This window comes from Coregonus clupeaformis, chromosome 26 (genome assembly GCF_020615455.1).
Source record: "Coregonus clupeaformis isolate EN_2021a chromosome 26, ASM2061545v1, whole genome shotgun sequence".
Taxonomy (NCBI): Eukaryota; Metazoa; Chordata; class Actinopteri; order Salmoniformes; family Salmonidae; genus Coregonus; species Coregonus clupeaformis.
Window position 1 is genome coordinate 34271082 of NC_059217.1, and position 13632 is coordinate 34284713.

A 13632-nucleotide genomic window follows, 5' to 3' on the forward strand; every position below is an offset into this window, starting at 1 on the left:
TTGATGATACAGTGGTAGCAATACAAGGTTATAACATTTACAGAAAAGATAGAAATGCAAATGGTGGAGGTGTTGCTGTTAATATTCAGAACCATATTCCTGTGAAGATCAGAGAGGATCTCATGTTAGATATTGTTGAATTAATATGGCTACAGGTTCATCTGCCTCACCTAAAGCCAATTCTGGTGGGAAGCTGCTATTGACCAACAAGTGCTAACAGTCAGTATCTGGATAACATGTGTGAAATGCTTGATACTGTACACTACCGTTCAAAAGTTTGGGGTCACTAAGAAATGTCCTTGTTTTCGAAAGAAAAGCAATTTTTTTGTCCATTAAAATAACATAAAATTGATCAGAAATACAGTGTAGACATTGTTAATGTTGTAAATGGTTATTGTAGCTGGAAACGGCTGATTTTTAATGGAATATATACATAGGCGTACAGAGGCCCATAATCAGCAACCATCAGTCCTGTGTTCCAATAGCACGTTGTGTTTGCTAATCCAAGTTTATAATTTTAAAAGGCTAATTGATCATTAGAAAACTATTTTGCAATTATGTTAGCACAGCTGAAAACTGTTGTGCTGATTAAAGAAGCAATAAAACTGGCCTTCTTGAGACTAGTTGAGTATCTGGAGCGTCAGCAATTGTGAGTTCGATTACAGGCTCAAAATGGCCAGAAACAAATAACTTTCTTCTGAAATTCATCAGTCTATTCTTGTTCTGAGAAATGAAGGCTATTCCATGTGAGAAATTGCCAAGAAACTGAAGATGTCGTACAACGCTGTGTACTACTCCCTTCACAGAACAGCGCAAACTGTCTCTAACCAGAATAGAAAGAGGAGTGGGAGGCCCCGGTGCACAACTGAGCAAGAGGACAAATACATTAGTGTTTAGTTTGAGAAACAGACGCCTCAAAGGTCCTCAACTGGCAGCTTCATTAAATAGTACCCGCAAAACACCAGTCTCAACGTCAACAGTGAAGAGGCGACTCCGGGAAGCATCCTGGAGTCGCCTCTTCACCGTTGACGTTGAGACTGGTGTTTTTGTTTCTTGCCATTTTGAGCCTGTAATCGAACCCACAATTGCTGATGCTCCAGATACTCAACTAGTCTCAAGAAGGCCAGTTTTATTGCTTCTTTAATCAGACTGGGACAATGATATGCCCTCCCTGTTGCTGCTTCATCTCCTCCCACCACCAGCAGGAGGGAAAAGGACCAAGATCAGTGCCAGTGATGCTGTGGGCAGACTAGTGCACTTTCATAAGGTAAGATGATACAGTAATTGTTGTGTTATTTCTTTTTTAGGTTGTCTCTTCATTGTCTTAACATGTGGAGAGTGACTTTAAAATACCCTTTGTGTGTTGCTGTCATGCTGAAGTACTGAAGACCATCTTGCTGGGAGCCATGGTCGACAGCCATACCTCCTTATCGTCGGAAGAAGACAGAGCAAGATTGACAACTACTACATTGTGGTGGACATTAGGCTTGTTCCCTGCCAGGCAACTAGTGGTCTGTGTGCGTTTGATGAACTGTTCTTTAACCTGACGTATGATGATGCTCTTCTCAACTTCTACACATTTGCGCAGACAACCATCTACAACATTGATGTAGGCAAAACAAGAGAGGCCCCTAGCGTGATAGAGTTGATGACAAAACTTCTTAACTAGATAAATGTATGTTACAGTGCTTTTGTTGTCAAGCGTTGCACAGAAACAGCCAGTCATTGCTATCTCATTTGAGAATTGAGCATAGCTTCTATCCCTCCACCAAGTTTAGATTGGTCTGTCCTCAACATGGTTGTAGACGGCAGTTTTCAACATATTCAGGTTTCAGAAATCATTTCAATAATATTCATAAGGATATTGGTCAAGTAGTTGATGCATTAAGCTTAGAAGGGCCCTCTCATGTTGCTGATTCTCCAGTCCAGTCAGAAGCTCCACAAATGGGTGGCAACATTGGTGTCCCACATGATAACACTCAAAGTGATTGTTTTGAGAAGAATGGACAGAGTCTTGCTAAAGATATGTGTGCCTCCATCATTGCCAAGTTGCAAGCTAGTGGTGTTGCAAATAGTGTTGTCAACAGTAGTGTGTGATTTAGAAGAGCTTACTACTGGGCTGCACTCCCAAATTAAACAAGATGTTCTGTCAGTTAAGCCTATGGATAACCCCTCTACATCTGCTGTAAAGGATACTTTTGAGAACTTTGAAAACCCATTTGCCAGTTTTAACACAGAAACCAAGAGAACAAAGTACTTCAACCAAAAATGGGTGTTGTAGAAGTAGTGTTGGGAGTTAGATATGATAGCAGGCGAAATAAACAAACAGGCATGTATGATCAAGTCCCAGTGAAATACACTTTTGTATATATAGTGGAAACATTGACATTCATGTGTCGCAATTCTGAAATCTGTAAGTTATTGGAAAATGCACCTAGGGAAGACTTTTGAGATGGAAGTTACTTTAAGACTCATCCCTTGTTCTCAAAACATAGAAATGCTTTACAGATCCAATTTTACTATGATGACTTTCAAACTGCCAACCCACTTGGATCCAAGCGAGGTATTCACAAAATAGGCGCCATTTATTTTGTCCTCAGGAATCTGCCACCCAAGTTTAACTCTGCTGTGATGAATATATATATTTATTGTCATTATTTCATTATCAAGATCTAAAGAAATATGGCTTTGATGCCATTCTAGAGCCCTTGGTTAATGATGTTAAAAAACTGGAGAGTGATGGTGTAAATTTGCCTTTTTCAACTGCTAGAGTTGATGGCACTATCTGCCAAATAACTGGAGACAATTTGGGGATGCATGCAGTCCTTGGTTTCACAGAGTCCTTCAGTGGTCATTACTTTTGCCGGTTCTGTTTGATAGAAAAGTCCACTGCTCAGACGGTTTACAGTGAGGATGACCCTAAGATTGTCTTGCGTGGTAAAGATAAATTTGAAATGCATTTGAATCAGTTGCAATCAGACCCACAGCTTCCATCTGTGTATGGTGTAAATAAAAATTCTAAACTTAACAGTTTGCAGCACTTCCATGTTTGTAGTAATTTTTCTGTGGACATAATGCATTACATTCTTGAAGGGATGGCTCAGTTTGAGTTAAAATTGATGTTTGAATATGTCTCTGAAAATTAAATTTAGAAACATGTGCTTCTCTCTAGAATCTACTTGTTTGACTATAGGTACTTGGAGCACAAAAACCGTCCAACTAAAGTCAACCTAGAGAACAGTGGAAATAGCATAGAACTTAATCATATTCAAACTCTTTGTCTTGTGAGAAACATTCCCTTGATTTTGGGTGATATTGTTCCACCAGGAAATGAGAACTGGAATTTGCTGCTCATCTTACTGCAAATAATCAACATAGTTTTTTCCCATTTTCTTAGCCAGGGCATGACTGTGTATCTGAAGCATTTGATAATTGAACATCACACACTTTTCAAACAGCTGTACCCACATGAAAACGTAATACCCAAACATCACTTTATGATACATTACCCAGCAGGCATAAGACAAATCGGTCCTTTATTACATACAGTGCCTTCAGAAAGTATTCAGACCCCTTGACTTTTACGTTACAGCCTTATTCTAAAATTGATTAAATTGTTTTTTTTCGTCATCAATCTACGCACAATACCCCACAATGACAAAGCAAAAACAGGGTTTTAGTTTTTTGCTAATTTATAAAACATTTAAAAGTGAAATATCACATTTACATAAGTATTCAGACCCTTTACTCAGTACTTTGTTGAAGCACCTTTGGCAGCGATTACAGCACCCCAGATTACTCAGTTTGGCTGGGCGGCCCGCTCTAGGAAGAGTCTTGGTGGTTCCAAACTTCTTCCATTGAAGAATGATGGAGGCCACTGTGTTCTTGGGAATTTTCTATGCTGCAGAAATGTTTTGGTACACTTCCCAAGATCTGTGCCTCGACACAATCCTGTCTCAGAGCTATACGGACAATTGCTTTGACCTCATGGCTTGGTTTTTGCTCTGACATGCACTGTCAACTGTGGGACCTTATATAGACAGGTGTGTGCCTTTCCAAATCATGTCCAATCAATTGAATTTACCACAGGTGGACTCCAATCAAGTTGTAGAAACATCTTAAGGATAATCAATGGAAACCGGATAAACATGAGATCAATTTCGAGTCTCATAGCAAAGGGTCTGAATATTTATGTAAATAAGGTATTTCTGTTTCTATTTTTTATTTTTTTTGCCTTGGATATGCGACCATTGTGATCCGGCACAGTTACGCACGTCACAGCACCACTCACCCTCACCATGGGACCCAAGCACCAGGAAAGCCTTCCCTTCCTTATGCACAAAGTCATCCTCAGCATCCCGTGGCTCCAACTTCATAACCCCACCATCTCCTGGTCAAAGATGAGAATCACTGCCTGGGGACCAGGATGTCGGAGGACCTGCTTTCCTGCACCCTGTGGTTCCACGTTGGTGGAGGGTCCTGTGAGTGTCCTCCAGCCCATCAATTGGTCACCCGTATCGTTGGCCCCGTGTTTTGGGACGTAGATGTGGACATCCGCCAGGCTTTGGAGAGGGAACCCGCTCCTGCCAACTGCCCTCCAGAGCACATCCACGTCCCCACTGAAATGAGAGATCGGCTGTTGACCTGGGCACACACATCCCTCGCCACTGGACACCCAGGTATCACCCGCACCATCCAATCCCTTTCCGATTAATACTGGTGGCCCACTTTGGCGCAGGAAGTCGCCCACTATGTCATGTTCGGTATGTACTCAATCCAAAACTCCCGGCACGCTCCAGCAGGGAAACAACTTCCCCTTCCCGTGCCTCAGCGGCTTTGGTCACATCTGTCCATAGACTTTGTAACGGATTTCCCCCTGATGGTTTTACCACTATTCTGGTTGTTGTTGACAGATTCTCTAAATCCTGCTGTTTTATCCCTTGCTCTGGTCTACCTACCGCTCTCCAGGTAGCTAACCTTAGGTTTCTCCGTCGATCAGAAGCAAGGATGGTTCTGTGCTATGTACCGGATTGTGACCACTACTCCGATAAGCACACATGCATTTTATCATTTTCCGACCTCTGTAAGTGAGGGGCATCGCTGGAGCTGTGTGATAAGGTAAGCCCTGTTCACTAGCTGCTAACAAGCTAACGTTATTTTGGTTAGGTCAAAGATCTTGTAACGATCCCGGCAGTCTGAGTCGGGTCCTGTCTGTGGACTAGTTTTTCTGTTCGTGATCTCCAGTTTCCCGAGGGTTCTGGAACGCTCCGGGGAGCTCTCTTGATTTCCGCACCTGCATCCCATCAGCAATCTGCACACCTGGTCCTGATCATCACCCTTCTTAGGCTCTGGCCTAACATCCATTCCCTGCCGGATCGTTAGCCATGAACATCACTCGTCCGGAACCTTCATCCAACCTCTGCCTGGTGGTCGGCGGCTGCCGAGCCATGATGGGATCAACCACTGCACCCCCAACAACTAATCAACGCCGCCCGCTCTGTTCCCTGGATTATTCAGCATCACTCTTGAATTTGTAAATAAACACTCACCTTCGTTTCAACTTACCTTGTCCTGGTCTGCTTCTGGGTTCTGGCTTTGTAACTCGTGACAGAACGATCCGGCCAGTAATGAACCCAGCGGACCTGGACTCTGTTCGCCATGCCATTACCCATCAGGAGAAGATGTTGGGCCATCATAGCACAGTACTACAGGAGATCGCGTTGTCAGTTCGGAACCTTTCTACCGGTCTGACGGAGGTCCAGAACCAACGCAAGTTTCCGGTGGAGGATCCACTACCGGTTTCACCCATCTCGCCTGCCGCTTCTGGAGCTGTGTCCTTCCGTGAGCCCAAGGTTCCGACGCCGGATAAATATGAGGGGGAGCTGGGAAGATGCCGTTCCTTCCTTATGCAGTGTGGATTAGTGTTCGATCTACAGCCCTACTCTTATGCCACAGACAAGGCTAGGATAGCCTTTGTGATTGAGTTGCTGCGTGGTCGAGCGCTGGAGTGGGCTTCAGCCGTTTGGGAACGACAGGATCCCTGCATGGCTTCATACCAGGGGTTCACGGCCGAGATGAGGAAGCTCTTCGACCATTCCGTCCGAGGGAGGGACGCAGCTAGGCGCCTGTTTTCGCTTCGCCAAGGAACTCGCAGCGTGGCCGACTTCGTGATCGAGTTCAAGACGTTGGCTGTGGAGAGTGGGTGGAATGAGGAGTCTCTGCAAGCGGCCTTTTACCAGGGTCTGTCGGAGCAGCTCAAGGATGAGTTGATCTCCTATCCGGAGCCTAGTGACCTGGACAGCTTGGTAGCCTTGTCTATTCGGGTGGATAATCGAGTCCGAGAGCGAAGGAGGGAGAAGCAATGGGTTCCGTCCAACCGATCAGCTTCTCAGGTTCCAGTCGGGTCGGGGATTGGATCAGAATACGTCGATCATCGGCCACCACACAGGATTAGTGGAGAGGTTCTGTCTCCCGATTCTGAACCCATGCAAGTGGGGCGGCACGGGTTAACCAAGGAGGAGCGCCAACACAGACGTAGGACTAACGGTTGCCTCTACTGTGGTGGTTCGGGACATTACCTCGCCACTGGTTCCCGGCGGTCGTCAAACTGCGCGGCTCGCTAAAGTTGGGAGGACTTTTAGCGAGCCAGTTTCGACCTCTCAATACCTCTGTCAGACCCCGTTTCCCGGCTACCCTTATGAACAGGAATCAGAGCTTAGCGATTAACGCTTTTATCGATTCAGGTGCCGATGGAAGCTTTCTAGATGCCGAGTTGGTGGAACAGCTGGGGCTTTCCAAGGAGCAATTGCCGGAAGCCATTGAAGCTACCACTCTGGACGGCAGTAGTCTGGCACGTATCACGATGAGGACTGAACCGGTTAAGATGCTGTTGTCGGGGAATCATTCTGAGATGATTTCATTCTTCATTCTGCCGTCTTCCCATGTTCCTCTGGTCCTTGGATACCCCTGGCTGAAGGAACACAATCCCACGTTCGATTGGGTGACGGGCAAGGTAACGAGTTGGAGCCTTGATTGTCATGCTAACTGTCTCAAGACTGCCTGTCCCCATTCGGTTCCCAGTCAGGTGATTGAGGCTAAACCCCCAGATTTGTCCCTGGTTCCCGAGACATATCACGATTTGGGGGAAGTTTTCAGTAAGCAGAAGGCTCTGTCACTCCCTCCCCACCGACCATATGATTGTGCCATCAACCTGTTCCCTGGAGCTGTCTACCCCAAGGGAAGGTTATACAGTATCTCCCGACCTGAACGTGAGGCTTTGGAGACCTACATCAAGGAGTCCCTAGCTGCTGGTCTCGTTCGTCCCTCGTCATCACCCCTGGGGGCAGGATTCTTCTTTGTGGGTAAGAAGGATGGCTCTCTTCGACCGTGTATTGATTATCGGGGGTTGAATGACATCACGGTCAAGAACAAGTATCCCCTGCCCTTGATGAGTTCTGCCTTCGACTCCTTACAGGGTGCTACGGTGTTCACCAAGCTAGACCTACGCAATGCGTATCACATGGTCCGGATCAGAGAGGGGGACGAGTGGTTGACGGGTTTCAATACACCGATGGGTCACTTCGAGTATCAGGTGATGCCATTTGGACTGACCAATGCTCCAGCGGTATTCCAGAGTATGGTGAACGACGTCCTGAGAGATATGATCGGTCTCTTTGTGTTTGTTTACCTGGATGACATTCTGATCTTCTCGAAGGAACCTTCCGACCACGTCCAGCATGTCCGGCAGGTTCTGCAGCGATTGTTGGAGAATCGCCTGTTCGTGAAGGCCGAGAAGTGCGAGTTTCACGCCCACACGACATCCTTTCTCGGGTACATCATCTCCAGGGGAGAGATTAGGATGGACCAGGAGAAGGTTAGAGCGGTTCTGGAATGGGCCCAGCCCGGTACGAGATTGCAGCTCCAGAGATTTTTGGGGTTTGCGAATTTCTACCGCAGATTCATCCGGGATTACAGCCGTGTGGCCGCTCCGTTAACTGCCTTGACTTCCAGTATCAGGACCTTCAAGTGGAATCCGGAGGCGGATCGAGCCGTTTCTGGATTTGAAGAGGCGATTCACCAACGCACCGATTCTCTCTCAACCGGACACGGCCCGTCAGTTCGTCGTTGAAGTGGACGCGTCTGATGTGGGAGTTGGCGCCATCCTGTCGCAGCGATGCTCCACGGACAGTAAACTCCATCCCTGCGCCTACTACTCGTCGCCTTTCGCCTGCGGAGAGGAATTACGATGTGGGTAACCGGGAGCTTCTCGCGGTGAAACTTGCCTTGGAGGAGTGGCGCCACTGGTTGGAGGGGGCGGAGCAACCGTTTATTGTCTGGACTGACCACAAGAATCTTGCTTACGTGCAATCGGCTAAACGTCTCAACTCCCGTCAGGCCAGGTGGGCGTTGTTTTTCGGACGATTCAAGTTTTCCCTGACGTTCCGACCTGGATCTAAGAACGGCAAGGCGGACGCCTTGTCCCGGATGTTCTCCAAGACGGAGGAGAGTGGGTCCAAGACCGAGACAATTCTCCCCGGAACTGCGTCGTGGGAGCAGTTATGTGGAAGATTGAGGAGGAGGTGCTGGCGGCCCTTCGGACTCAGCCCGGTCCCGGTAACGGTCCACCCGGTCGGTTGTTTGTGCCTGAGTCGGTTCGTCCTGCTGTCCTCAAATGGTCCCACGCCAGCAAGATGGCTTGTCACCCTGGCGTGGCTCGGACAATGGCGTTTCTTCGCAGACGCTTTTTGGTGGCCTGCCATGGCCGAGGATACTCGGGGTTTTGTTGCTGCCTGTCCAGTGTGTGCGCAGAATAAGAGTACCAATCGGCCCAGCTCTGGACTACTTCACCCCTTCCTATTCCCCGGCGACCATGGTCGCATCTGGCCCTGGACTTCGTCACTGGGTTGCCCGCTTCTGAGGGGAACACGGTCGTTCTGACTATCGTGGACAGATTCAGCAAGTTCGCCCACTTTGTGCCAATTGCCAAGCTTCCCTCTGCCTCGGAGACGTCCGAGATCCTGGTTAGGGAGGTTTTCAGGGTCCACGGTTTGCCCAGTGATATCGTTTCCGACCGTGGCCCTCAGTTTACCTCTGCTGTCTGGAAGTCCTTCTGTTTGGCCATTGGAGCTACAGTCAGTCTCACATCTGGTTTTCACCCCCAATCCAATGGTCAGGCGGAGAGAGCCAACCAGAAGATGGAATCCACGCTACGCTGCCTGGTCTCTTCCAACCCCACCTCCTGGGTCTCTCAGTTGCCTTGGGTTGAGTATGCCCACAATACTCTCCCTACATCTGCCACTGGGATGTCTCCCCTTCCAGTGCCTGTATGGCTACCAACCTCCCCTGTTCCCTTCTCAGGAGAAGGAGCTCTCAGTGCCTTCTGTTCAGGCCCATATTCGTCGTTGCCACCGGACCTGGCATCGGGCCAGAAAGGCACTCCTTAGAGTTTCGGACCGGTATCAGCTCCAGGCGAATCGTCGCCGGATCCCCGCTCCCACCTATACCATCGGAGATAGGGTCTGGTTGGCCACACGGGATCTTCCGTTACGGACTGAGTCTAGGAAGTTGTTACCTAAGTTCATTGGTCCGTTTGTGGTGGAGAAGGTGATCAATCCAGTGGCAGTTCGACTCAAACTACCGAGGACGCTCAGAGTCCATCCCACCTTTCATGTCTCCTGCCTCAAGCCTGTTTTCCTCAGTCCTCTGTTGCCTCCTCCGCCTCCTCCTCCTCCTCCTCGGATGATCGGAGGTGGTCCTGCCTACACGGTGCGACGCATCATGGATTCCAGACGGCGGGGCCGGGGTTTCCAGTATCTCGTGGACTGGGAGGGGTATGGTCCTGAAGAGAGGAGTTGGATTCCGCGGCGACAGATCCTAGATGCTGACCTCATCTGTGACTTCTACCGCCTCCATCCTGGCGCTCCGGGGAGTACGCCCGGTGGCGTTCGTCGGAGGGGGGGTACTGTAACGATCCCGGCAGTCTGAGTCGGGTCCTGTCTGTGGACTAGTTTTTCTGTTCGTGATCTCCAGTTTCCCGAGGGTTCTGGAACGCTCCGGGGAGCTCTCTTGATTTCCGCACCTGCATCCCATCAGCAATCTGCACACCTGGTCCTGATCATCACCCTTCTTAGGCTCTGGCCTAACATCCATTCCCTGCCGGATCGTTAGCCATGAACATCACTCGTCCGGAACCTTCATCCAACCTCTGCCTGGTGGTCGGCGGCTGCCGAGCCATGATGGGATCAACCACTGCACCCCCAACAACTAATCAACGCCGCCCGCTCTGTTCCCTGGATTATTCAGCATCACTCTTGAATTTGTAAATAAACACTCACCTTCGTTTCAACTTACCTTGTCCTGGTCTGCTTCTGGGTTCTGGCTTTGTAACTCGTGACAGATCTGTGGTTAGATAGATGCGTTTGAAAAAAACAGTTGCATGTACAACGCACATTACCTTCCTTACAAGTAAAAAGAAATCCAGCATAGGCTAGCATATTGACAAGTCCTTTGTGAGCTAGCCAGCTAGTTAACGTTAGCTCACGGTTTGTGTAGTCATACTTTTTCACATGGTGACATGCTAGCTAACGTTAGCCCACCAGTGCAGGGATATATATATATATTATTATTATTATATTATTATTATTATTATATAGGTAGCAAAATATCGCCTGGTGGGCTAGCTAGTTAGGAACCTTGGTTGGCTAGTTGGCTACATTAGCTAGCTAACGTTGCACCGTATCGCTCCGTGGTGTAGTCTGACTTTCCCGATAGGCGTTGACATGATAGCGAATATGCCTAAAGTTAGTGATTAGCGCTATCTAGCTATCGTTAAATATCCCTGCCCTGGTGGAACTAGCCTGACAGAGCAGTGAAATGGCTAGTAGAAAATGTGCCAAACTAGCCTGACACAGCAGTGAAATTTTGCCTTTACAAACATCGCATGGCACAGATTTAGGACCTGAATGTTACCCGGGCTAGTTGCCTGGCCTGCTGGCCAGTGCCCAAAATCCTTATGTCCATCCCTGCACGTCAGTCCCTTTGAGACAATCCCTCTATCACTGTTGGTCCTCCTCAGTGACCTCATGGCTGAAGGTTTTAACTTTCCTCTTGAGAATTAGAATCAGAAGTACAGTCGTATAGCTCATTGCAATACTTCACCTCTTCGGGCAAATAGTACCCTAGACTGTCCTGATCATCTAGTTGAGTGTTCCAGATAATTCCTCCATCCCAGCAGAAATGTCCCATCCACATAGTAGGATTTTAGATGTGCAGTTAGACCAAAGCCCAGTCTATTTTACCGTTACTATAGTCAAGTCTGTGGGTTATGGTATTTTAACATAGATGTTACCATTTTAGTAATCAACTTAGCTAGCTAGTAGAAGTTACTTTTTTTTTTGTCTTTCAGATGGGCGGACCGGAAACCCAGTGACAACACTCGGGTTTGCAGCTGCCATTTTCCGGTGGGAAAGAGAAATGGCCTCTATATTTCCCAGAAAACGTCAATATTAAATGAATCATTGTTTATTATCAGTTAACTGGAGAGGTTCCAACAAACGTTATGCACCATAGTGAACGTCTGTCAGGAGCTCCACCGGGGAAATCCCGTTAGATCTCTTATATACAGCCACGTTATGTTTGCATGTCTTAGCTTATTCATTCATAATTAATTCATCATTAACGTTTGCTTCATTCATGACCGACCAATACAGGGTCATGCATGTGACAGAGCAATACCTCACGAGGCTTCTTCTCTCTAAGCTGAGACCTTGAAACTGAGATTTATTTCGTTCTCAAAACAAGGGTCTGGGCGTACTGCCAAATTGCAGACACTGATAGTAAGGGTTTGTTCAATCAGTCACTTGCATGAACACAGAAAAGCACAAACATAAAATGCTCCATCACAGACCACTTGTCGCATTGTCCTAGGTGTGATTGTGTTATGATAAAGAATGTGTTTTCTGTCCAGATAAAGATGGTGATACATAATAGAAAAAGGCCTACCACGCCATTAACTCTTGTGCAGCAAAATCCCGTACAACCAGGTACTTACCTGCAGCTGCCACCTATACTCATTAAAAACCCACTACACCATTCCACTACTTTGACCCTATTTGCTCCTGCACCATGCCAACGGCCTGGGAGGACGGGACAACACCCCTCAACACACCCTGTAACTCTTCTGTAGTCAAATCTCGTATATCCAAATACTTCTCTGCAGCTGCCACCACAACATCTATTTTCTGTGATTTACTTTCCATTTCTGCGGTACAGTTGATAACCATTGCTAAGAAGCCAACCTTACTGAAGCATAAATCACTCATTGCCCTATCCCTCTCTCCTGGTACAAATCTACTACTCACTGGGATCCTCTCAGGATCCCTCACCCTTGACCCATCCTCCTCTACTTCACTGCCTCAGCATACTACACCTTCTTCACTACTCTGACTCTAACCACTTCAACCTGCCTCTCTCGCACAGGACACTTCCGATCCCCAGCAACATGAGCACCCCTACAGTTGACACACACAACTTTATCCACTGACACTTCCCACTTCTTGGAATCTCCATCCTACACACTGCTGCAACATGACCATTAACGTTGCACCTTGCGCATGTGTCTGTCTGGGGCAATGAGAGCAGAGGGAGAGCAGCTTGTTCTAATCCAATTGTTGCAGCCGATACCCGCCCGTTTTCTTTACAGACAGAAGAACTAGCTAATAGTTATTTAGAGCACACAGCGCTTCACACTGTTTGATTATTATTTTTATTTTTTTACATTTACGTCATTTAGCAGACGCTCTTATCCAGAGCGACTTACAAATTGGTGCATTCAACTTATGATAGCCAGTGGGACAACCACTTATTTTTTTTGGTTTTATGGGGGGTGGGGGAAGAAGGATTACTGTTATACTATTCCAGGTATTCCTTAAAGAGGTAGGGTTTCAATTGTCTCCGGAAGGTGGTCAGTGACTCCACTGTCCTGGCGTCGTGGGGGAGCTTGTTCCACCATTGGGGTGCCAGAGCAGCGAATAGCTTTGACTGGGCTGAGCGGGAACTGTGCTTCCGTAGAGGTAGGGGGGCTAGCAGGCCAGAGGTGGATGAACGTAGTGCCCTCGTTTGGGTGTAGGGTCTGATCAGAGCCTGAAGGTAAGGAGGTGCCGTTCCCCTCACAGCTCCGTAGGCAAGCACCATGGTCTTGTAGTAGATGCGAGCCTCAACTGGAAGCCAGTGGAGTGTGCGGAGGAGCGGGGTGACATGAGAGAACTTGGGAAGGTTGAACACCAGACGGGCTGCAGTGTTCTGGATAAGTTGTAGGGGTTTAATGGCACAGGCAGGGAGCCAAGCCAACAGCGAGTTGCAGTAATCAAGACGGGAGATGACAAGTGCCTGGATTAGGACCTGTGCCGCTTTCTGTGTAAGGTAGGGTCGTACTCTGCGAATGTTGTAGAGCATGAACCTGCAGGATCGGGTCACCGCTTTGATGTTAGCGGAGAACGACAGGGTGTTGTCCAGGGTCACGCCAAGGATCTTTGCACTCTGGGAGGAGGACACAATGGAGTTGTCAACCGTGATGGCGAGATCATGGAGTGGGCAGTCCTTCCCCGGGAGGAAGAGAAGCTCTGTCTTGCCGAG